At 42.3% G+C, this 25323-nt stretch overlaps 1 protein-coding gene across 1 annotated transcript in view; it reads left to right on the top strand.

The window, feature by feature from the left end:
- prrc2b (proline-rich coiled-coil 2B) overlaps positions 1–20919 on the top strand; it is a 93101-nt gene extending 72182 nt beyond the window's left edge. Inside the window, 1 exon segment of the mRNA XM_047018074.1 lies at positions 20469–20919. The gene's annotated coding sequence lies outside the window, so the exon portion shown is untranslated.
- The last annotated feature ends 4404 nt before the right edge of the window (positions 20920–25323 follow it).

The following is a 25323-nucleotide window of genomic DNA, read 5'->3' as shown; positions in this document are numbered from 1 at the left end:
ACAGTCAAAATTACTTGTTGACAAAATGATGACAACCATGCCGTTTGCAAAACAACACATGCAAGGCCACTTTTCTAAGACGATAAATTCAACTTGAAGTTTCGATCAGATCTTCAGTAGAACATGCCTGGTTGCAACACATCCTGGAGTCTGGACCTACTCATGACGGTGAACTTCTATCCTCGAATGTTAACTTTCCACTATCCCCTAAGCTCAGCATCAACTTGAAAAGGGTGAATGCTAACAGAGAAGAATTTAGCCTTTGAGGGTAAAGGCAAATTACGTAGAGCTGACTGCCCTCCTCAACTCATAAAAACTTAACAATCCCCCCCACCCCTCCCAGCTAGTCAGCCGGGCTAGCTGACAGGCTAACCTATCTATTTAGAGCATAGACTTATATATTAATAGACACAGCTATTTTTCTTCCAAGATGGCGTCCCCATTCATTTCTATGAAAAGTGCTCAGTGGCGCAGTGAGGCAACCGAAAGCGCGAAATGGACCGCGCCATCTTTCCAGACCGACTCGTCTGGTCTTACGCAGAAGCTTGTTCCTAGCTCAGAAACTCTTTTTTTGTTAATTTTCTATTTAATATTTTATTAGCAATTTCAACAGTGTCAAATGCATTTGGGTTTACAAGATACATAAAGTAAAAAAACATAATTTACATTCAGAGTAAAAAAGTATCAATACAAATTAAAATAAATAAAATTAATGCTTGGGGATATAAAACTTGACATAAATATATTTTAATTACTACATATTGTTACTGTTTTAATTGCCTTTTGTTAATTTTTTTTTTTTATTGAAAAAATATACTGTCTGAGCTATCCATTCAAGGCAATTTGTCTTCCCATGAATTTGCTTCTATGAATATGATACTTGGCCATAATAAGATTAAATATAGCTGCAAGCAGCAATGGGGGATTCCTCCTTGAAAATGGCAATATGTTGTAAAATTGACATAATAGATAGTTACACTGGGATTTACCAGGAGACTTGCAACTGTAATTTCTGTCAGAATAAAAAAATAAGTTTGTACCTCTGACTGGTATCGAACCCACCACACTTCACTTGTCAGCACTGCGTCTCATCCATCTAAGCCATTCACAGACTTAAACCTTTGATCAATCAGTTTTTGTATCAGAAAATAAGACATTTCTCCAATGGCACTCATTGTCAGATATGGTTAAAGTTCAAACTGCTGTAGTTTTGTCCTATTTATATATGGGACGTAAAAACGGGACAACGGGAAGACTGGGTGCTGCTGTAAAGAATAGTTTACTCGTAGTGCTTTAAAAAGGTTGCTTGTGGTGCCAAAACTTGTCATGTAAGGGAATTTCAAAACATGCCTAGCATCAGTGGCGATTTGTCCTGGCTTTGGTTTAGGGCTGCCGCAATTTGTCGACGTCGCTGAAAATGCGTCAACATCAATATTATCGACAAATCTTTATAATTTTTTATTATAAAAAATACAAAAAACGCTTCAATTCATTATCCACCTTATTCTCAGGGGGTCTACTGTAGAAATGATTATGGGTGCAGCTTCCGGTGAGTAGCGGAAGTTGCGGTTTGCTATACGTTAGTCCCAGCCAGCCATCAACAGTGATTCTTTCTAAAGTAATTTCAACTATAATTTAACTAAAACTGGTTTGTTTCTTAACATATGTTGTCATTTGATTGTTATTATTATTGTTATAAAATGTCATTGCGAAGCTCTGGTAGGCTACCTGTTGTGCTGTTTGCGGCTTAACTACAGCTAACAACCAGATTTAGCTAAATCTGTGGCTTCAACGACAGTGTGTTGAACACACACCCACAACAAAAAGGAATTGTTCTTGTGACAAACGGTACAGTTTCCATCGCCTGCCAACAGATGAGTACTACAAAAGAATGTAGCTGAAAAACCTAGCCTTAAAGAGACCACCCAAAACACTATCGTATGTGTACTCATTTCATTTTGTGGACAAAAAGCTGACGGAGGAAATCCGCATCCTACTTTGTGTTTGGGCTACGAAAGACCTCCACTACGGTGGCCCTGAAGTGCAAACCACACCCCCTAATATGAGTACATCCCCCAAATGAAAACACTCCCCCCCAATACGAGTCAACTCCCACCCAATACAAAAACTCAAAAACACATTACATTAATTCTGAACGGAAAGGGTAGGTACTACACTTTAGCGCTGATTGGATGCAGTTACAGAAGTACAAAATGCAATAGCCTGGCAGAGTTACGTGCGCCAGAACATTTGTTTGGCTATCGAAGAATGTACAAATAGTAGGCTACTGAGGCAAAAGTATTTCGTGTTAAATGTAAAAATCGATAGCCAAACAACTATGTAGGAGTCAGATGGCTGAGTGGTGAGGGTATCGGGCTAGTAATCAGAAGGTCGCCGGATCGATTCTCCGCCGTGGCAAATGACGTTGTGTCCTTGGGCAAGGCACTTCACCCTACTTGCCTCGGGGGAATGTCCCTGTACTTACTGTAAGTCGCTCTGGATAAGAGCGTCTGTTAAATGACTAAATGTAAACTATCCTGGTCCACGTTACTCTGTCATTGTGGCATTTCATTCTTCTGTAGTGGACTATTAGTTTTTTCTTCTGAAAAGTCCTGCTTCCTTCAACTGCGTTTTTAGCGTGCGCATAGGCTACTTATATTGTGAAACGTTAACAGCAGATCTAAGATTATTTCATAGGAATGACCCTGATTAAAATAAAGAGTAGTGTAATGACTCTGAATTGTAAACATTAATGTTTCCTCTTTCCTTCCAATCAAAACGATTAAGTTCATGATAATGACAGAGTTACGTGGACTAGTTGTTTGGCTATCGATGTTTACGTTTAACACGCAATTTATGCTTTTGCATACGTAGCCTATGCTACATGCTTCGATACCCAAATAAATGTCCTGGTGCACGTAACTCTGTCAGGCTATTGCATTTTGTACTTTTATCGATTAATTTATTATTTCTTGTTAGTTAACCTACTGCATCCAATCAGCGCTAAAGTGTAGTACCTACCCTTTCTGTTCAGAGTTAATGTAATGTGTTTTTGAGTTAATGTAATGTCATTTTCCATTTGGGGGAGCGCGTTTTTGTATTGGGGGGAGGTGAACAAGTCATCCGATTTGGGGGGAGTTGACTCGTATTGGGGGGGAGTATTTTCATTTGGGGGATGTACTCATATTAGGGGGTGTCATTTGCACTTCAGGGCCACCAAACTCGACAGATTTAGTTGCAGTACTGCCAGTAAAGGTGGGATGCAAGTGTTCATATAGGATTTTTTGTGGGTTAGTAGTGTCCTGGTCCAGCAACACATGAGCACCCAGTCGTTTCTATTTCACCTGACGATGAAACTAAAACCCAGGACCGGTGATGTGGGACTTTGTGGCTTTGACTAGGCTCTGTCTGCTTTAAGGTAGACAAGGTTGTGTCCCACCTCCGTTATTAAAACGCGACCAACTTTATTGCTGTGGAGGTAGCTAGCTACTGATTAAACTTTGAGCTTTTCAGGTTATTCATCGCTTCACCCGTCGTCCGTAGCAACAGAGTTAATAAAGTAGCTAAATTTGCTTGTTTACGTTATTTGAGGCCTTTTTTCAGGTCGGCCTCCCATCCCTCGATAGTAGAAGGCAAAGGTATGATCAAATTGTCCAGATTCAGGTGTAACAGGCTGTGTTCCCACATGTTTTATTTCGCATCAGAATTAGATTACCGCAATGACTGTTTATGAGCGTTACCATGACAATCGCCGGCTCCGTAAGTTTCCTTTCTCTTGCTATTTAGCTAACTTGTTAACCGTAACCATGACGCGTTGCTAGGACAATGGAGGCTTATAAAGTGATTTAAAGACGTTAGCCCTACTCCGGCTATAGTGTGTGGTAAATTTACACTACCTGGCTATCGAATCATTACCAAACTGGCATAAGCACCAGTCCAGAACCAGCACCTTGGTTTTTTGGTTTAAAAGGGGTGTGTGTTCGTGTATGTTGGGATATGTTATGTACCTTATCTAAATATTTTAATTAACGTTGGAGTTGATAGTTTAAATCTACAGTTTTGCACTTTAATTTGTAAGCCTTTGTTTGTTTGTCAATGACATACAGTTTGTTGTTTTCAAAATAAAATTTACTGAAATGGTAAAAAATCAAAGAAAAATACATAAAATTTGGGAGGAAAATTAATCGTTTCGATTAATCGACTAATCGAAAAATAGTCTACAGATTAATCGATAGAAAAATAGTCGTTAGTGGCAGCCCAACTTTGGTTCCTGAAATGAATTTGCGCAACAGATTGAACAATCAATATACTTGATTCGAGCTAATTCGGTTGTGAATCTGACACTACAATGCGTAGACTCCAAGTAGCTAGCTACTGTTGTAAACCTGGCTTGTTTTGCAGTGGTTTACACAGTCTCGCTAAATAGATGATCGGAGTGTTGTTATGGGCTCAAATAAACACTCATTGCTATGTTTTACAACCGGAGGATTGACCGGAAGACTAGAAACCATTCTGTCAAAAAAGAAATGTTTAGCCTTTGACTGGTTTTGAACCTACAACTCTACGATTACCAGCACAATATCACATCCAATTGAGCCATTGCCAGATCTAGACTCTGCCATGTTCAGTCATCAACTGGATAATAAAATAAGATGTTTCTACAATGGCGAGCATTGTCAGATTTGGTGTAAGCTCAAACAGCTGTAATTCAGTCATATTTTCTAGGGCTGTCCCCACTTAATCGACGAGTCGATTTTCTGGTTTATATGCTCTTGGTCGACTAAGATTTTTTTAGTCAAGCTGCCATATGGCAGTGTGAGATCTGATTCCCGCTTGTGTCATCATTGCTGAATTAACAAAATGTTCAACAGAAATTGTAGATCATATTATTTAAGACAAATAAACCAACTCAAAAAATGTATAGAAAAGGTGTCACTGTTTTCCCTTTCGTTAATCTGCGCTTTGTTTTGTTTTGGTATTTTGCACACGGCACGAGCACAATTGGCTGCAGAACTACAAACTGCCATAGCCTACTTTGTCGGTGTTATTAGTCAAAATGGCAAAGAAATCTGTGGTATGGCAGCATTTCATTAAAGTACATTTACATTTACAAAGTACCAGGTGACTCGAAAAACGTTGAATGCAAACTCTGCTAACAACGGTTTATTTTTCATAGTTCAACGTTGAATATGATGTAGCCTACCACCTGAAAAACGTAAGTTTCTACTTACCTCATGCTAACGTTTTGGGTTGAAAAATTAATATGTCCATTATAAGAATCACAAAAAATCGAGGGCCCCCCCTGGAGGGGGTGGGGCTCGATGGCGAGCGCCTGGTGGCCGGGCCTCCCATGGGGCCCGGTCGGGCACAGCCCGAAGAGACAACGTGGGACCCTCTTTCAGTGGGCTCACCATCCGCAGGAGGGGTCATGGGGGTCGGGTGCAGTGTGAGACGGGCAGCGGCCGAAGGCGGGGGCCTTGGCGGTCTGATCCTCGGCTGCAGAAGCTAGCTTTAGGGACGTGGAACGTCACCTTGCTGGCGGGAATGGAGCCTGAGCTGGTGCGCGAGGTAAAAAGTTTCCGGCTAGATATAGTCGGCCTCGCCTCGACGCACAGCATAGGCTCCGGAACTAGTCTCCGTGAGAGGGGCTGGACTCTCTTCCACTCTGGAGTTGCCCTTGGTGAGAGGCATCGAGCTGGGGTGGGAATACTGGTTTCCCCTCGGTTCGGCGCCTGTACATTGGGGTTCACCCCGGTGGACGAGAGGGTAGCCTCCCTCCGCCTTCGGGTGGGGGGACGGGTCCTCACTGTCGTTTGTGCTTATGCACCAAACGGCAGCTTAGAGTACCCACCCTTTTTGGAGTCTGGGGGGGGTGCTGGAAAACACTCCTCCTGGGGATTCCCTCGTCCTCCTGGGGGACTTCAATGCTCATGTGGGCAATGACAGTGAGACCCGGAGGGGCGTGATTGGGAGGAACGGCCCCCCCGATTTGAACCCGAGTGGTGTTTTGTTGTTGGACTTCTGTGCTAGACACGGCTTGTCCATAACAAACACCATGTTCAAGCATAAGGGTGTCCATATGTGCACCTGGCACCAGGACACCCGAGGTCTCAGTTCGATGATCGACTTTGTAGTCGTGTCGTCGGACTTGAGACCGCATGTCTTGGACACTCGGGTGAGGAGAGGGGCGGAGCTGTCAACTGATCACCACCTGGTGGTGAGTTGGCTTCGATGGTGGGGGAGGACGCCGGTCAGGCCTGGTAGGCCCAAACGTAATGTGAGGGTCTGCTGGGAACGGCTGGCGGAACCCTCTGTCAGAAGGAGCTTCAACTCCCACCTCCGGGAGAGCTTCGATCATGTCTCGGGGGGAGCCGGGGACATTGAGTCCGAATGGGCCATGTTCCGGGCCTCCATTGTTGAAGCGGCTGACCGGAGCTGCGGCCGCAAGGCGGTCGGTGCATGTCGCGGCGGTAACCCTCGGACCCGGTGGTGGACTCCGGAGGTGAGGGATGCCGTCAAGCTGAAGAAGGAGGCCTATCGGACTTTATTGGCTGGTAGGACTCCAGAGGCAGCTGATGTGTACCGGCAGGCCAAGCGGAACGCGGCTTTGGCGGTCGCAGAGGCAAAAACCCGGGCATGGGAGGAGTTCGGCGAGGCCATGGAGAATGACTTCCGAACGGCTTCAAAAAGGTTCTGGACCACCATCCGGCGGCTCAGGAGGGGGAAGCAGTGCTCTGTCAACACTGTATACGGTGGGGATGGTGCGCTGCTGACCTCGACGGGGGACGTCATGGCTCGGTGGAAGGAATACTTCGAAGACCTCCTTAATTCCACCAACACGCTTTCCGACGTGGAGGGGGGGCCCTTCTATCTCTGGGGCTGAAGTCGCCGAGGTGGTTGAAAAGCTCCGCGGTGGCAGGGCCCCTGGGGTGGATGAGGTCCGCCCGGAGTTCCTTAAGGCTCTGGATGTTGTAGGGCTGTCTTGGTTGACACGACTCTGCAACATCGCGTGGACATCGGGGACAGTGCCTCTGGACTGGCAGACCGGGGTGGTGGTTCCCCTCTTTAAAAAGGGGGACGGGAGGGTGTGCTCCAACTTTAGGGGGATCACACTCCTCAGCCTCCCTGGGAACGTTTATTCAGGGGTCCTGGAGAGGAGGGTCCGTCGGATTGTCGAACCTCGGATTCAGGAGGAGCAATGTGGCTTTCGTCCTGGCCGTGGAACAGTGGACCAGCTTTATACCCTCCGCGGAGTCCTGGAGGGTACATGGGAGTTCGCCCAACCAGTCTACACATGTTTTGTGGATTTGGAAAAGGCGTGTGACCGTGTCCCTCAGGGGCTCATGTGGGGGGTGCTGCGAGAGTACGGGGTACCGGATTCCCTGATCGGGGCTGTCCGGTCCCTGTACGACCGGTGCCAGAGTTTGGTCCGCATTGCCGGTAGTAAGTCAAACTTGTTTTCGGTGAGGGTTGGACTCCGCCAGGGCTGCCCTATGTCACCGATTCTGTTCATTACCTATATGGACAGAATTTCTAGGCGCAGCCAGGGTGTTGAGGGGATCCGGTTTGGTGACCTCAGGATCGGGTCGCTGCTTTTTGCGGATGATGTGGTCCTGTTGGCTTCATCGGGCCGTGACCTTCAGCTCTCACTGGAGCGGTTCGCAACCGAATGTGAAGCGGCTGGGATGCGAATCAGCACCTCCAAATCTGAGGCCATGGTAATCGACCGGAAAAGGGTGGAGTGCCATCTCCGGGTCGGGAAGGAGATCCTGAACCAAGCGGAGGAGTTCAAGTATCTCGGGGTTGTGTTCACGAGTGAGGGAAGAATGGAGCGCGAGGTTGACAGGCGGATCGGTGCGGCGTCCGCAGTGATGCGGGCTCTGCATCGGTCCGTCGTGGTGAAGAAGGAGCTGAGTCGAAAGGCGAAGCTCTCTATTTACCAGTCGATCTACGTTCCTACCCTCACCTATGGTCACGAACTATGGGTAGTGACCGAAAGAACGAGATCGCGAATACAAGCGGCCGAAATGAGCTTTCTCCGCAGGGTGTCCGGGCTCTCCCTTAGAGATAGGGTGAGAAGCTCGGTCATCCGGGAGGGGCTCAGAGTAGAACCGCTGCTCCTCCGCGGCAAGAGGAGCCAGCTGAGGTGGCTTGGGCATCTGATTAGGATGCCTCCTGGACGCCTCCCTGGTGAGGTGTTCCGGGCACATCCCACTGGGAAGAGGCCCCGGGGAAGACCCGGGACACGCTGGAGGGACTATGTCTCTCGGCTGGCCTGGGAACGCCTCGGGGTCCCCCAGGAAGAGCTGGTGGAAGTGGCCGGGGAGAGGGAAGTCTGGGCCTCCCTGCTTAGGTTGCTGCCCCCGCGACCCGATCCCCGGACAAGCGGCAGATGACGGACGGACGGATCCAAATCGAATGACATCTTCTCCAGCCAAGACAACAAAAATTGTCTATGTTGCAACGTTCCCCACTCAGCTTCTACTTAAGTTCGCATGCTGCAAGTTTTCAGGCAGTGATAAGCGCGCTTTGATGATTTGCATGTTAAACAAACAATATTTTTAATTTGTAGTACATTGTAAGAGATACTAAATACCATCGGCATTCGGTTACAACAGGACTGGTGATACGAGTCTTATTAGTAGGCTATTAGTGGCTGAATCTGCAATGTCCAGCAGTCGTTGAGTGAGATTGCGAAAATGTTAGTTTTTTTATTTATTTTTTAAGCATTTTAAAGTTTGATTAGTCGATTTTCAGACCTTTTAGTCGATTGTTGGTCGACCAAAGAAAATCTTAGTCGGGGACAGCCCTAATATTTTCACATATCAAGGTGAAACTTTGCAGGGTACTTCAGGGTGGTGTCATCTTAAAGCCTATTAGGTTTGAAAAACCATCATTCAAAATGACATTTGATTTAGTGACACAAACTTATTGAGGCAATGTGGACATTTACACAAATGTTGTATTTGATTCAACTGTCTTAGGTAAAAATTTTAAATGTGTCAATGATACATATCTGTACAAAATCTCAAGTCAATTTGACCTTTTTTGTAGGAGGAGATCTATTTTGAAGGTTTTCCCAATTTATCACTGTACAGGACAATCCATCGTGGTGGACTTTATGGGTCCTTGAAGCTTTTTTGTTCCTCATGAAATATGAGGCATGCACACCAATTTTCAAAAGAATTGGAGCAATGGGGTGGAAATGCAATCATTCTGAAAAGTCGACATTTGGGCGTTGCCTGTGGCGCCCCCTATGGTCTGATGTGGGCCAGTCTGTGTTTGGGCCGTAGTTGTGGCATGTATCAATATGCCAAATTTATAAACTTTTTACCAATGTGTTCATGAGATAAATTACAAGAATAATAAGAAATATAGCTGCAAGCAGCGATGCGGGTTCCTCCGCAAAATGGCAAAATATTATAAACATGTGCACTGTAGGGATGGGACGGATGGCACTGACGCATCGATGCTTGTGTCTCAAAACCAATACGCACAGTTTCGAATAAGTGTTTTGGAGCTTGTATCAAATTACGAAACCACGTGATAGATGACGTTCAATGCTCCAAATGTCACAAACTGGTTCGAAGTTTTTCCGCTCTTCTGAAGCAGAGCCATAGAAGGAACGAAGCCACCGCTTCTTGGTAAGACAAATCTCACAGTCGTCAGAGAAGCAGCACCAGGCATCGCTCGAGTTTATTCCATCAGTCATTATTATTTAGCCAAATCCGTTTAGTAATAATTATAAATCCGTGCACTTGTGTTGTGTTATTTTATTGAAATAAAATGTAACATGATAGGACTAGGTATGTCTATACAGTGCCCAGAAAATAAATGTTGACGATTCGTCAACATTGTCAACAGCAATAATAATTTGTAAAAAAAAAAGTCCCCCCAGTTCAGTCCTACATATCACAAGACCTACATATCACAAAAAAATCAGTGTTACCTAGTTTAATTGATATGAAGACCATATCGTATAAATACCGTCCACCCGCATCGACAAGTAACAGCTTTTTCGGTAGTGTAGTTGGTTAAAGCGTTATACGACAAAATACTGATGATGCGAATCTGGGCTCCCGAGTTCGCGCCCCAGTGCGGGACCCTCGTACGATATTCTTTTACTTTAACTGTGAGAAAATGTTATAATTCTAACGGCCTACAGATGTATCACAACATTTTAATGTGTGAGCACTAATATCAGATCAAAATGAACACATGTAGCCTTAATTAAAATATTAAATAACGTAGGGTAGTCTACCGTCGGAGACAACCACTACGCCTCTTTCAGCCAGTTTAAACGGCTGCTAGATGATGCTGTTCATTTTCAATGCGCCGATAGTTCGGCTCTTAGGGCCGGCACAATCCGGAAGAAACCACCAAAGCTTCATAAGGCATCGTTCGCCCATCCCTAGTACACTGTAGAAGATCGAAACTTGGACAACAAGAGAGCAAAACTACTTCATGTTTGGCCAACAACAATAGGCTGAACGGGGATTTGAACTCATGATCATAAGGTTACATGTCAGTGTCTCGAGCCTCTCTGCTACACACCAACCGCTGAGATTTTATGATTATTAAGGGCTGATTATTAACTTTCCATACACTATTGAAACTCTTCTTGAGTTGATCTCTTTCCAGACTCTCAGTCAATGCACAACTAACATTAGTCATGTGGGCAACTGGGCTAGGGCAGAGCACATATTCAACTCCTTGCGAGAATAGCCTGTGACAGGTCAGCAGCCGACTCTCTGGTGAGATTAAACTACACAACATGCACAATCAGGGTGACCAACAAGATTATATTAACTAACCAACAATAACATTACAAACATCCAACTGAACGAATACAACAACTGAAATCCCTGGCACGGCTTTTGTAACCAAACTATTTTCCATGTCGCACTGCATGCTGGGTACCCAAGTGTGCCGACGCTGATTATCTAGCTGTGCTCCGACTGCGTGATATGAGTATTAGTTTTTGGTCAGCTTTGGGACAAAGGTTAAGAAACGGTTGACATTTCAAGGTGAAATTACATGAAATTGCGCATGGTATTTCAGAAGGATGTCTGCCTGTTTAACTAAACAAGTAATCAAAATGATGACAGGCCAAAAGACTGTGCCTTGATTCAAACCTGTGACCTTGCACTTTATAGGACACTGTTTCAACCCATTGAGCTACCCTCAAGAATGAGGATATGTGGTCAGTTACTGTACAAAAAAAGGAAGACGTTTCTCCTGTAGCACGGATTGTTTGATTCGGCCCAAGTTTAAACAGCTGGAATTCAATGATCTTTTGACATATCAAGGTAAAATTGCACATGGTACTTCAGAACGATGTAATCCTGTTCAACTAAACAGATATTCAAATTTAAGACGGGCTAAACAACTGTGGCTGGATTCGATCCTGCGACCTTATACTTTGCAGGTTGCCGACCCAGCCCAGTGAGCTAATCTTAGGGTTGAATATTGTCACGTTCAGTTACTGTATAAAAAAAGTTAGCTGTTTCTCCTGTGGTAAGCGAAAGTTGAAACAGCTCTAATTCAATCATATTTTGACATACCAAGGTGAAATTGTGTACGGTACGTCAGAGTGATGTCACTTTAAAGCCTATTAGGTTTGAAAAACCATCATTCAAAATGACATTTGATTTAGTGACACAAACATATTGAGTTAATGTGGACATTTACATAAATACACCCCTTTCAGCCATTTTGTACTTGAGTCAATTGCCTTAAGTAAAAAAAAAAAAATATGTCAATGATACATATATGTACCAAATTTCAAGTCAATTAGACCTTTGGTTCAAGAGAAGAGGAATTTTGAATGTTTTCCCAAATTATCACTGTACAGGAAAATCCATCATGGCTGACGTTTTTCCTGGAATATAATAGCCCAAACGATACATCCTTCCAAAATAAACCAAAATCAGCCTCAATATTTTCTGTAATAAACTTACAAAGTTTTTGCCAAATTATTTTGCAATTGGACAATGCCAGAATAAATGCACAACCGTTTCTCCACATTCATTACAAAAAGTGCAAACAACATCAATGTTTTTCTTAAATCTTTTCTTAATATAGCTTTTTGCCGGACAACATTCATGGATACGTTTAAATGAAATTTCCTTTACTTTATTTGTGACACAATAAATCAGGTAAAAGCCAGACGTTCTTCCAAACAATATCATTGACAAAACGATTCCAGTAAGGAATAACATCGTAGTTATATCTCTCTGAAACAAAGTTCGAATAGATCTATTATTATTTCTACCAATATTGGAAAAGCAGGTTTTGCCTATAGGGGAGTCTGTAACAAGATTATACACAACGGGCCGACGTTGGAGTGTAACCCTTGGCTGAGAAATACAGAGCATATAAATACCAGTGGGTATTGCTCCAAAGACTTTTGCATAATCCCCAGGTGTCACTGGAATCCTGTATTTAGCAAGAAACTTTTCATAAGTGAAAGGACGACCCTTCTCATTAAATAATTGATCTACCAGCAAGATATTATTACAGACCCAATTTTCCAAAAATAGAAAGTTGTGTTTGTATAAAATGTTTTTTTTATTCCAGATCAAATAGTTGTGAGGAGGAAAATTGTGTTTATATATGAAAGACAACACATGGAGAGATATCATATTCCAAAATGAAGAGGGGTTTCCAAAAAATTATTTCAGCCAATTTATCTTAAAGGTCACATGAAATGCTGTTTTTGGATGCTTTTGTATAGGCCTTAGTGGTCCCCTAATACTGTATCTGAACTCTCTTTCCCGAAATTCAGCCTTGGTACAGAATTATAGCCACTACGAGTAGTCCCACAATGAGCTTTCCTCAGAACGCGCTGTTTCTGTGTCTGTAGCTTTAAATGCTAAATGAGGAGGAGAGAGGCAGCACCATGCGCTAATGTTTACAGTGGATGTATCGCAATGGCTCGTAGACCCGTTGCTGTAAGATGGCTCAAATTTGCCCATTCTCATATGATAACCCTGGTTTGCAGAGCTGCACACTCAGTCATTTCAATGTGGGAAAAGGCGGATATCGCGCCATAACACCAATAGCAGAACGTTATCCACATAATAACAAAGCGTACAACACAGCGTTACAGAATGTGTATTCACACACATACTTGATGCTATCTACCTTTACATTAGCGACAGTACCTCAGCTGATAGCTACATAGCTAATGTTACAGCCAGAAGGGTCGCAAGCTAGGTAACCATATAGTAAGCAACAAATGATATAGTATTAGTTGACTTCCTTGTCCGAGGTTTGTAGCTGGACCAAGGTGTACTGATCCAGAATTTAATTTCAGACGGTCAGCAAGGCCAACTTTGTATTGGCTCAAGTTAAGGAAACAGTGGTGGCTGAAATGTTTGGCGCAGACATGCAAAACTTTGAGAGGTTGTGTTGGCGCATTTCCAGCGAAAATAAAATTAAGATGTCTTCCTGTCTTGTGGCCTTTAAAAGTATTATTTAAAGTACAAAAATCCAATACATTTAGTCCACCATTTTCATAGGAATCCATAAGAACAGTCATTCTTATATAATGTGTCTTATTTTTCCAGATGAAATTGAATATAATTGTCTAGCTAGCTCCAAAACTTGTAAATGCTTGCAACTAGCTGTACACTAGTGATGTGTCGTTCGTGAACGATTCGTTCATTTTGAACGAATCCTTACAAGAACTCGGGAGTAACGAGTCCTCTCAAAGAGTGATTCGTTCATTTTCTCGTTGCCGCGCATCGGGACTGTTGCATAGGCTCGTCCAAGTAAACAGAAATGTTTCGGTCATTTCCCAACTCGGTCTTCGGGTACGATTCTTTGGATCATTTTTCACGTGACCTGCATAGGCTCTGTACTGGTAGCTAGAGGAAACAAACGATTCATTAATTTCCCGACTCGGTCTTTCTACGAGTCTTTGGATCCTTTTTTCCCGTGACCCGCATTGTATTTTTCAGTAGAGGAAACAGTTTCCTCATTCCCTTTCGCGTGGCAGCTGTTTTAGTAGGACGTGAATGATATTCGCTCAAGTCATAATACTGACTGGTTTTGTTATTTTCACTTTACATTTACACTTACAGTTTAGTGCAATATAATTGTTTGCCGTGATGATTAAATGCTAGTGTGATAATAAATGACCAAATCATACAAACTGTCATGATACAATATTTTAATGCAGGAATTTCTTTGGAAACAGTATCTACTGGTGCACGTCATGCACTAACCTACATGAGAATATGATACGTGTTTGCAGTGGACGTATACCCCCCCCCCCCCCCCCCCCCCCCCCCCCCCCCCCCCCCCGTTGAAATGAACGAATGACTCGAAAAAAGATTTGTTCATTTTACTGAACGATATTCAAAGAACCGAATCAGTAAAATGAACCGAACTTCCCATCACTACTGTACACGTCATACTTTGCGACAACTAGTCGCGAGCTTGTGAGCTGGAGCTAAGGCATTGCAGAAAACTGTCAGAATGTGGTACAAGTCAGATCAAAAAGCTAAGGTGGCCCTGAGGTGCAAAACACAACGGCAAATAGCAAAACACAACGGCAAATAAAAACACAACAGCAAATAGTAAAACACAACGGCGAATAGGAAAACACAACGGCAAATAGGAAAACACAACGGCAAATAGGAAAACACTGCGGCAAATAGGAAAACACAACGGCAAATAGGAAAACGCAACGGCAAATAGGAAAACACAACCGCAAATAGGAAAACACAACCGCAAATAGGAAACACAACGGCGAATAGGAAAACGCAACGGCGAATAGGAAAACGCAACGGCAAATAGGAAAACACAACGGCAAATAGGAAAACACAAACGGCAAATAGGAAAACACAACGGCAAATAGGAAACGCAACGGCAAATTGGAAAACACAACCGCAAATAGGAAAACACAACAACATTAACTTCAGACGGAAAAGGTAGGGCCTATCTAACAGAAGACGGACCCTCCTGATTCGACAGACGGACTGTCTGTCTTTTAACAGGAAGAAACTGTAAACTTGAATATCTGGCTCCGTTGTTGTTCTAGCTCTGTAAAGCAAGCTAAATTAAGCCTACATATGTGACTATTATAATGATGATGAGTGATGCTTACTATTACTATCTTATTGTTAATGCCATTGTTGTGGTGTTAACTGACATAATGTTCTAAGAATATAACGACCATAACAATATTGTGGTTATCAGACATGATTTATACATCTTCGTCTTTGCTCCAGAATAACATGTCGACAATCTAAAATGATGCCGTAACATGCCACGATATTATAACAAATTATATTTGCCTATAATGACGTTCGTCATGCCATGAGCATAAAATAACAGAAATAAACTCTACAAACAACCGTCAACAATGTGTGCAACTATTTGTAAAACTTGCTACAATAAAGGCAGGCAACTGTAGATTATCAAATCCTTTCTCCTTGTTCTCATTCAGCTCAGGTAAATCAGCGATTTGCTGATGTTCCCTTTTGTGCTTGTCCTCTGTTCCAGAAAATGTCTAATATGGGTAGAACCAGAGCCATAGAAAAAAAAAAGTATATGGCTCTGGGTAGAACCATAGATATATATAAAGGCTAGATGTTTTAAGGCGGAGTCTAGAACGTCTGCACATGGCGGCCATCTTGTTACAGTGAACTCGTTCACCCACAACATTGAGTTGGTGCTACATGTACTTTTTAAATAACCATAACTTGCTCAATTTTCAACCGATTTTTAAACGGTTTGGTTTGTTATCAACGTCAGAGATGTAGCTATGCCACTGCATAGCCTACTAATGAATAATTATTGAATAAAACAAATACTTGTATTGTACTGTTATAATCAGTATTTACCAATCATTTTAGTAACTACTGTTTTTTATAATTTCAATCACCTCAGCGTCTCTAAATGGAGAGGTTAGCCTGTCAGCTAGCCTGGCTGACTAGCTAGCTAGTATAGCTCTAACTATAATGGGGGGGGGCATTGTTAAGTTTGTATGAGTTGAGGAGGGCAGTCAGCTCTATGTAGTTTGTCTTTACCCTTCAAAGTGTAAATTCTTCTCTGTCAGCTTTCACCCTTTTCAAGTTAATGCTGAGCTTAGGGGATAGTGGAAAGTTAACATTTGAAGATAGAAGTTCACCGTCATGAATCGGTCCAGACTCCAGGATTTGTTGCAGCCAGGCATGTTCTACAGAAGATCTGATTGAAACTTTGAGTTTACTTAATCAAAAGGTGGCCTTGAATGTGTTGTCCGAGTGAAATAAAAAGATTTGCAAAGGCATGGTAGCAGGGGCACCGTCAGGAATTTTGGGCCCCATGAAAATTAAAATATATATTTATATTTTTTGATGATTTCTATACATTTTTCTATTTTTTGGGGCCCCTGTCAGTCAGGGGCCCTTAGAATCGTCCTAGCTTTCCCCCCCCCTATATGGCGCCCCTGCATAGTAGTCATCAATTCGTCAAATAAGTAATTTTGACTGTAAAGCAGGATTCCAACTAAAAATAGTGTTTATTTAAATGTTGTCTCCCTGAAAAAACGTATTTGATTTCGTGAATAATTGGTTGATCATTACAAAATGATTTGTGAATGTATCATTATGTTATGACTTTCCCTGGGGAGGCACATGACTATTAACAAATGATTAAGTACCGTCTCAATCCATGGATGCAGCTGTAGCGTGGTTTGCACGTTTAAGATTAGCAATACTTAGTTTATAGTAAAGTATAGTAGTTCTTGGGGGCACCACCTCTGATTTGTGAAAGGAGCAGAGGAACCTTATTTAATAATATTGAATAATAGCACTCGTAATAATCAGTCTAATTTTAAGTAGTGAATTCTATGAAAGTACAGCAGATCATATAACGTGAGAGATAAGCGAGTATTATACACAATTATTTGTTTAAGAGAATGTAATTATAGTGAACACGTACCAGATAAGTTACGTGTTAGTTGGGCTAAAGTAGTACAGTAGGCCTTAATTCTAATGAGAGTGCACTACACAATGGCTGCGTAGAGCACGTGTGGAGGGGGAGGGGAGAGAGAGTGAGGAAGAGGTAGAGAGGAAGAGGCTTCTATAGTAACAATGGACGATCAATGGCAACTGACCTAACGATGGTTAAGTTAAATAATTTGTAAAATACAATCAAACATCAACAATTCCATCACGTGTCACAAGTAAGAAATATTGCAAATCGCGGTTACTTTTGTCGGTTTGAAGGACGGAGTCAATGGTTCGATATGTCCAACTAATAGAAAACGGAATCTCTCGTCAAAGTTCCGGGCGCTCAGTGATTGTCCTGGGTAAGAGGAATAGGTTAGAGAGTGACGCGTTCATCTCAGGTTAATCCTACGAACAAGCGGGGGTGATTGTACGTTTGGGGGTTTTATACTCCAAAGAACAGGGGGTTATCCGTGTGAAGGTGACCTCTCTCATTGGTCAGTTACTTCCACCTGGGCGTCGTCCTGGGATCTGCCCAGAGGTGTGAAGTGGCTGATAGCTTTGAGTTCCGTTATCTCAAATGTCCATGGAATGCTTAAACTTCAGAATATAACTATACAACGTTCATAACTGGTTTTGTTAGTATGATACAATTATTTTGATACAGAGATTTACTGATTTAACTATATCTGAAAGGGAGTTATGATCAAACATCAATTAAACAATGTTCTAGGTAAATGAGAAAAACACACATTATAACACATCGACTACTGTCAATGAATTAGTGTCCATGAGCCATGTAGTCCTTGAGAATATGTTTGTCAATCCACAAAAGAAAGTTCTTCCTTATAATCCTTTGTCTGATACTGTGAGACCATGTGGGTCAGGGCTTTGAAACTCCTGCTCTGGGAGATAAGGACAAAGGGGGAAAGACCCTTCCCTTGTCAGGGGTAGGAGAAAGGTGTGGATGGTACCATGCTTTGTCTGTTGACTCTCTGCTAAACAGCCATTGTGGTAATTAACACACGAGTTAACGGTATTACCATTAGTTTACCCTGTTAACTCAGGGTTTTAGTTCACACAGTTAACTAACAGTATTAGTTAACATGTTTCACTGAAGTAGTTAACTCACGTATCAGTTCATGTGTTAATATCGATAGGAATTGATCCATGATTCCGGATTTAATTAATAGTAAATCATATGTGACTCCCTATTAACAAAGGATGTGTTAAAGATCAATGCATAATTCAATAGCCTACCTTGTGAGTTATGTATTAACTTATGATGATTCATGCATTAATTAAAGCATCAATGAACGTTCATTAATGCGCCCTTATAGTAAAGTGTTACCGGGCTTGTTTTTGCCTGTTTTGTTTTTTGGGGGATTAATGAAATAACCATATAAAACAAATGGTATAATGAGCCATTAATCGTTGTTTTCAATTAAATTCAATATTTATTTGTCATTGTCATAGAAAAACAACGAAATTATGTTTAGAGCATTCAAACACTGCATAGTTTTGACGTAGAAAGTACAATACAAAGGTGCAACATCCCTCCAATAAACTTCTCATTAATAACCTCTGTTTAAACCTTAGCACAATCAAGACGCGTGTTCTCAACAGTAACAATCTTCAGTCATTAGCAGCATTGTGAAGGGCTTTAACAGCATAGACAACATAACAGGAACATTAACAAGGGCGGTACAGTCAAGAAATGTGGAGTATTTTGTAATTTGTGCAACAATGCAAAGTCCAGTTCATTGTCATGGTATTGGTGGGTGTGGTTACTGTCCATGAGAGGGAGGCAGAAAAGGGGAGGGGGCACTGTTCAGAAGCCTCACAGCCTGAGGATACAGACTGTTGGTCAGTCTTGATGTTCTGGCCTGTATGGACCTGTACCTTCTACCTGAGGGCAGCAGGTGGAACAGATGGTGAGCTGGGTGGTGACAGTCCCGCAGGATGTTGTGCACTCTACTCAGACAGCGGGTGGCGTAGACGGTACTGATCTCGGGGGGAGTCGTCCCAATGATTATCCCTACAGTTTTTACCACCTGTTGGGAGTGCCTGCTGTTCAGCCTTAGTGCAGCTGGAGAACCACACTAAGAATCCATATGTTAAAACGCTGCTGATGGCACAGGTGTAAAAGTTTGCCATCAGTGGTTTCGGGATTTTGGCGCTCCTCAGTTTCCTCATATTGTATAGGCGTTGTTGGGCCTTTCTCACAGCTAAGGCAATGTGAGTACCCCAGGACAGATCTTCAGTCATGGTCACCCCCAGGAACTTAAAGTTGGGCACCATCTCTACTTCCACTGCGCCAATAGAGAGTGTCCAATTTTCGAAAATCTACAACAATCTCCTTGGTCTTTTTGATGTTCAAGACCAGGTTATTGCAGTAGCACCATGACGTTGATGTTGCACCTCATTCCTATAGGCATTCTCATTGTTGTTGTTAATGAGACCGAGCACTGACAAGCACAATTGTCACAATTGTCAATTGTCAAGCACAATTTGACAATGAGATTGGAGGAGGAAGAGGCAAGGCAGTCATGTGTGTACAATTGGCCGTATTATGCACATTGGCACTATGAAAAAGAGAGAGGGGGGGGAGAGAGATGTGCAATGATTGGAGGTGTTATTATTTCGGAACACCAGAGGACAGCAACGACTATCTATTTTTTTTTAACCTGTGATCTGTAGGCCTACTATCTTGACGACACAGAGCAGGTTCTTTAGTAGAAGACACACACCAAGCTGGATGCACATGTTGCCCGAGTTTGCTAGTTGCTACTTAGTTAATAAACAATAATCATTGATAAACCCAAGTTTAATATATATTAGAAACATTACAAGACGGGGCTCCAGTGTGGGGCTGACTGTAACTGGTGTTGGTATGGAAAGTCCCCAAAAATGTTGCAGAAAATATTAGATGGTATTGCATCAAGGCCCAATTGGAGCAGAAGTCATAAGAGATTTACAATTGTAGTTGGCCAATAGGTCTGTTTTAATGTTTAATGGCCAATCAAACAAACGAGTAAATGGCTCGTTATACCATTTGTGTTGTATGGTTATTCCGTTATTCCAAAATATTAAAAAAACAACCGAGTATTTCCCCATAATCCAGTTCTGATATCGGAAATGTACAAAACGATATACGAGCCTATTTTTCATTTTTTTGCAGATACCAGCATAAAGGATATGGAATAATCAAAACAACGATTAATGGGTCGTTATACCATTTGTGTTATCTGGTTATTTCATTATTCCCCCAAAAACAAAACAACCAAACCCAAGCAGTTAAACTTGAATGTGTGTTAGGGTTACTAAAGTGACAAAACAATATTACGGCCCTATTTTGAGTTTGTCAACATGGGTTACAAAATTGAAAAAACAATGGCCACCAGGTACATGGACCCAGACAGAACACAAGAAAAATAAAAAAGATATTTTCACACCCACTTGAGACTGCATCTTTAATTGTGTGTTGTTTCATGAGTTTTCAAATATGTGATATTGCTTCTACAGACGAACCCAAAAGCTCGTATGTGGGGAAGGAAGCAGGGATCCAGGGATGGCACTCTTTGGGCCCGGCTTCAGCTTGCAGATGATGCCCACTCAGAGAATGGCTGGAACTCCATTCGTACACGACGCAACAGTGATGCAGCCTCTGAGATGTCATGTGCCTGGTAACCTAACTGACCGACTAAGTTACCAAAAAATCTTACAATGTCGGTTAATATAATGTCCATTATTGAAATTAATTTAGAGACTAATCACTTAGTGCTGAAATGGGTGCTTTCAGCCTGGATTATTTCTTTGTATTCATAGAATGTGTCTAACATGAATATTAATGAAAATGAATACAGCCTCTCATTTTATTTGGTTTGGGCCTATGTAAAACTGGCATGTTGTGTCTAATTGTTAAAGTTAACACATCACAATTTTATATGAATAAACATGTACTATACTGAAAAAACTGTTCCACGCAAAATGTTTGACATGCTGGATAACATTGTGTAGGGTTTTGAAGGTGGTGAATAGCCTGGTCCGAACCAGACTCTCGTACATTTCATTTGTACAGAGAGTCTGGGCTCGCTACATTGACAAGCATTGACTTCCTTGTAGGCAGGTAGTCTGTCGAAGTTGAAAACTATTGGATCTGCCTAGAGCCACACTGATCTGCCATAACCAATCGCTAGCGTTCGCCTTACTTTAGCCAATTCCTTCACCACTACTGTAAGAGAGCTAGCTGCCACAGCTGGAAAATAAAAATGTTCCCGAACCCCGTAAGGAAGAGGGCCTCAACATCATGGCCACCAACAAAACTCAGCGAAACTTGTTCTTGCTCCGGCTTTAGTTTATGGAGATTCGGCAGCGTTGCCACAACGGACCGAATGGCTTCGCTCGCATCTTTCTCCGCCGCCATTACGGAATAACAACACAAACTAGCGCACGACATCAACGTCATCGTTCTCAGCCACTACCTCTGTTTGCTGATTGGCCGGTAGAAAATTAACCGGAGACATCTGACTTACGTACCTCATGGCCAGACCTAGTACAGAAGCAAAATGAAAATTGAGCAGCGAGTACTTAGGAGAGCAGAGCCAGGCTAGGTGGTGAACCCTTAGAACAGTGGATTTCCAGAAAATCAAGGAACATTTTAAAACAATTAGAAATAGCATATTGTTGCCAAAGTTCAAAATAGTAGTTAAATAAACATGCAACATGCAAACATGCATGCAAATAAAAAAAACTTCAGCCTTTTGATTTTCCATTCACTGTAAGTACGGCAAACCATTTGACATACGACCAGGAGGACGCATTAGTTGAACTGTCAAGCGACCGAACGTTAAAGGCAGCGTTCTCAGCCAAGACACTGGCTGAGTTTTGGATTTCAGTGGAGAGGGAATACCCATGGCCGCGGGAAATAGGGGTGCTAAGGATGCTGCAGCACCCCTTGACATTACGAGAATTAAAAATAATATGATTTGCCCCGCAGTAGCGGACTGGCCATCGGGAGCACCGGGAGAAGAATAACGATGGAAACCAGGCTAAGAAACGTAAGGGTGGGGCTGAAATTTTTTGACAAAAAGACATCACCTTCACTAGACAAGGTTTTATCAATTGTAAAACGGCTATGTTTATTTTACACAAAGCTCAAAAACTATTTTGCGCTCAAATAAAGGCCAAAAAATGTGGCTCACGCATTATGTGCGCTCGCACATTTACTATCCAACTCCCGAACTAGAATCACATCAAACACAGAATGTGGATGCATTGGCAGGGCAGCTGTGGTGGCGTATACGGGGCCAGTTCTGGTGGGCCGGTCTGGATCAAAGTTCAGGGCCTATTTTTACTCCCATGTATACGTAAACCACCTTGTGGTTAAACGTAATGTCTGCAGTCTGTTGATGATAATAAATCCAATCCATTCCAAAATTCTGACTCATGAAACGGTGCATACGCTGTAAGAAATGTTCCCTTTATAAATCACAGATTACCCACAAGTGTGCGTAGCCTACGTGAATCAGCATCGTATCCCCCCCCTGAACACGCCCTTTTTTAACGAGGGATGGGGATCATTAAATTGTATTTATATTTATCGATACCATTTTCAAGAATGCTTAACGATCCGAGTCTTTATCGATACCACTATCGATACTTTTCTGGGGTGAGCTTGAGCTAACCACCATCTAAATCAGCGGTTCTCAACATTTGGGAGTTTCTGAAAGGGTCGCGAGACAAATTCTAAATGTTAACCTTTTTATCCATTAGCCATGCTCCTTCTGTCCATTAGAAAATCCTGTGCCAATTACAAAGACAAAGATTTTGATTTTTTCAATCGTATGAGCCAAAACCTTGAGGCATCCCCAAAAACATTTGAACGTGCCATCATTATTCAGGAGCCAGCACTACGTGCATCCTATCTGGTACCTAACGGCTAGCTAAATGCAAAAAGGCCCATACGGTTGCAGAAGAGCTTATCCTCCCCTGTGCCATCGATATGTGCACTGCACACATAGGTGAAAAAGAAGGAGCAAAATTCCAAGCAAAGCGAAGGAGCAAAAAAAAGACAATTCCCCTGTCAAACGACACTTCATAGATGTTGAGCAGCACCTCACTGAACGTCTCTGCGTTTGTGACTATTTCGCCTTACAACTGGATGAATCCACAGAAGTGACAAGCCGTGCCATTCTCTTGGTTTATGTGCGGTATGTGCAGAATGGTGACGTTGAAGAGCAGTTCTTATTTAATGCAGATTTACCAACATCAACAACTGCAGCAGAGATTTTTTCTGCAATGGCCACATACCTAAACTCAGTGGGGCTCTCCTGGTCAAAGTGTGTTGGTGTGACAATGGATGGGGCAGCCTCGATGACAAGAAAACATTCAGGTATTGTCAAAAGAATTTTGGATGTAGCTGCACCAAACGCTACGTGGAATCACTGCTTTTTACATGGGGAAACATTATCTGCTAAAGACATAGTACCGGAGCTTCAAGGAATATTGAAAGAGGTTGTGAAAGTTGTGAATTACATCAAGCATAGCGCAAAGAATGCAAGGTGTTTCCAAGCCTTCTGCAAAGAGATGGGGAGCGATCACAAACAATTGCTGTATCATGCCGAGGTCCGCTGGTTATCCAGGGGCAAAGTGTTATCCAGAGTTTACGAACTCTGAAACGAATTGCACGTCTCTCATATCTTGCCGACATTTTTGATCATTTGAACACTTTGAATGTGTCATTACAAGCAGGGGGCAGAACAGATTTGAACAGATGGACAACATCGACTCCTTCAAGAAAAAGTTGAGTCTGTGGACCAAGCATGTTTCCAGCGACAGATTGGACTTGTTCACGAACGTGAGTCAAGAGGTAGTAAACCTGACGGATAGGCCTACTTACAGATCGGAGCGAGCACATTTGGAAAAGCTGCACGTGCGCTTTTGTGATTATTTTCCAGAGCAGAAGGTGCCGGACAAATATTGGATAAGGGAATCTTTTGGAATTGACGTGGAGACGGTGACTTTATCATCAGAAGAGGAATCTCAACTGGTGGACCTATCATGTGATCATAGCCTACCAAAGAAGTTCTTAGAGTTGACTCTCCCTCAGTTTTGGTGCAGTGTTGCGCACGAGTATTCTACCCTTGCTCACCATGCAATCAGAGTCCTTTTGCCTTTCAGGCAAATGCAATCAGAGTTCTTTTGCCTTTCAGCACCACTTTTTAATGCAAAGTTGGATTTTGTGCTCTCACACTGCTTAACATTTACGTTTACATTTAGTCATTTAGCAGAGTGACTTTCTGCTTGAACAAAAGCAGAAACAAACTGAACGTTGAATCAATTCAATCACCCCAAATGTTGACAGACTTGTAAAAAAGAAACAGCCCCAGATTTCTCATTAAAAAGTCAAGCCCAATATTTATATTTATCTATGAATTTTATGAACTTTATGAAGAAGGAGAAGAAACCTGTAATACCTAATAAAAAGATTTTAAAAAGTCAAGCCAACATGTTGTTAATGCTTTCTAAATAAAAAGTTGGACATTTCTCATTAAGAAGTTGAGCATGTAAGATTTCTCATTTAGAAAATGAACACAAGTCCTGTGATAAGTGGAACATGTAAGTCCATCTCTGACTAAAAAGAAGAATGTGTAAGTCCATGGATTCTGATTCCTTTGATATTCCTTTTGACATGATATGTTGGGACATCCCGTGTGTGATACATGATAACTTGTGATAATAGCCGAATTGATCCGGCCGCCATTTTTAATTCATTGAAAAACGTTTTTTCTTTACTTCTCCTACATATGTTGTCCAATCTTCACAAAATTTGGCAGAGAGTATCTTCAGACCAAGCCTCACAAAGGGCTTCACATGATTTTTTGATTTTCAGAACCGTTTGCCCGGTACAGGCAGTCAAAATGTGCCATTAATCCAGCAAACAGGAAGTTGGGTCGTATCTCAGCAAATCTTTGATGGATTCACACCAAACTTGCTTCATGCACTCGGAACCCTGTTCTGAGGATTTCAAAAGTGTTTTATGGGTCATTTGACTGCTTGGCCACCACATTGCTGCTTGCAGCTATATATGGTGGCCAAGCCGCGAAGCGGCGAAGCCACTTAAGTGTTTCTACCTTTTCTTATTATTAGGATTCCTCCGTCAGGAGGAAACCTATTGTTATTGGTGGTTTTATTAGGGGCCAAGCAGCAGCGAAGCTGCTGTGGCACCTATTGTTTTTGTGATTTTTATTATTATTATTATTATACTTAGGACTAGGAGTCTATGGCAGCCCATAGAACCGATTGGTGCAAAGTTTTGAAATTTGGCACACTGATTTGGAACGGTCTCCTGATTATCGTCACCAAGTTTCATGTTGAT

The sequence above is a fragment of the Hypomesus transpacificus genome, unplaced genomic scaffold, assembly GCF_021917145.1.
Source record: "Hypomesus transpacificus isolate Combined female unplaced genomic scaffold, fHypTra1 scaffold_89, whole genome shotgun sequence".
Taxonomy (NCBI): Eukaryota; Metazoa; Chordata; class Actinopteri; order Osmeriformes; family Osmeridae; genus Hypomesus; species Hypomesus transpacificus.
This window is presented reverse-complemented; position numbering and strand designations above follow the sequence as displayed.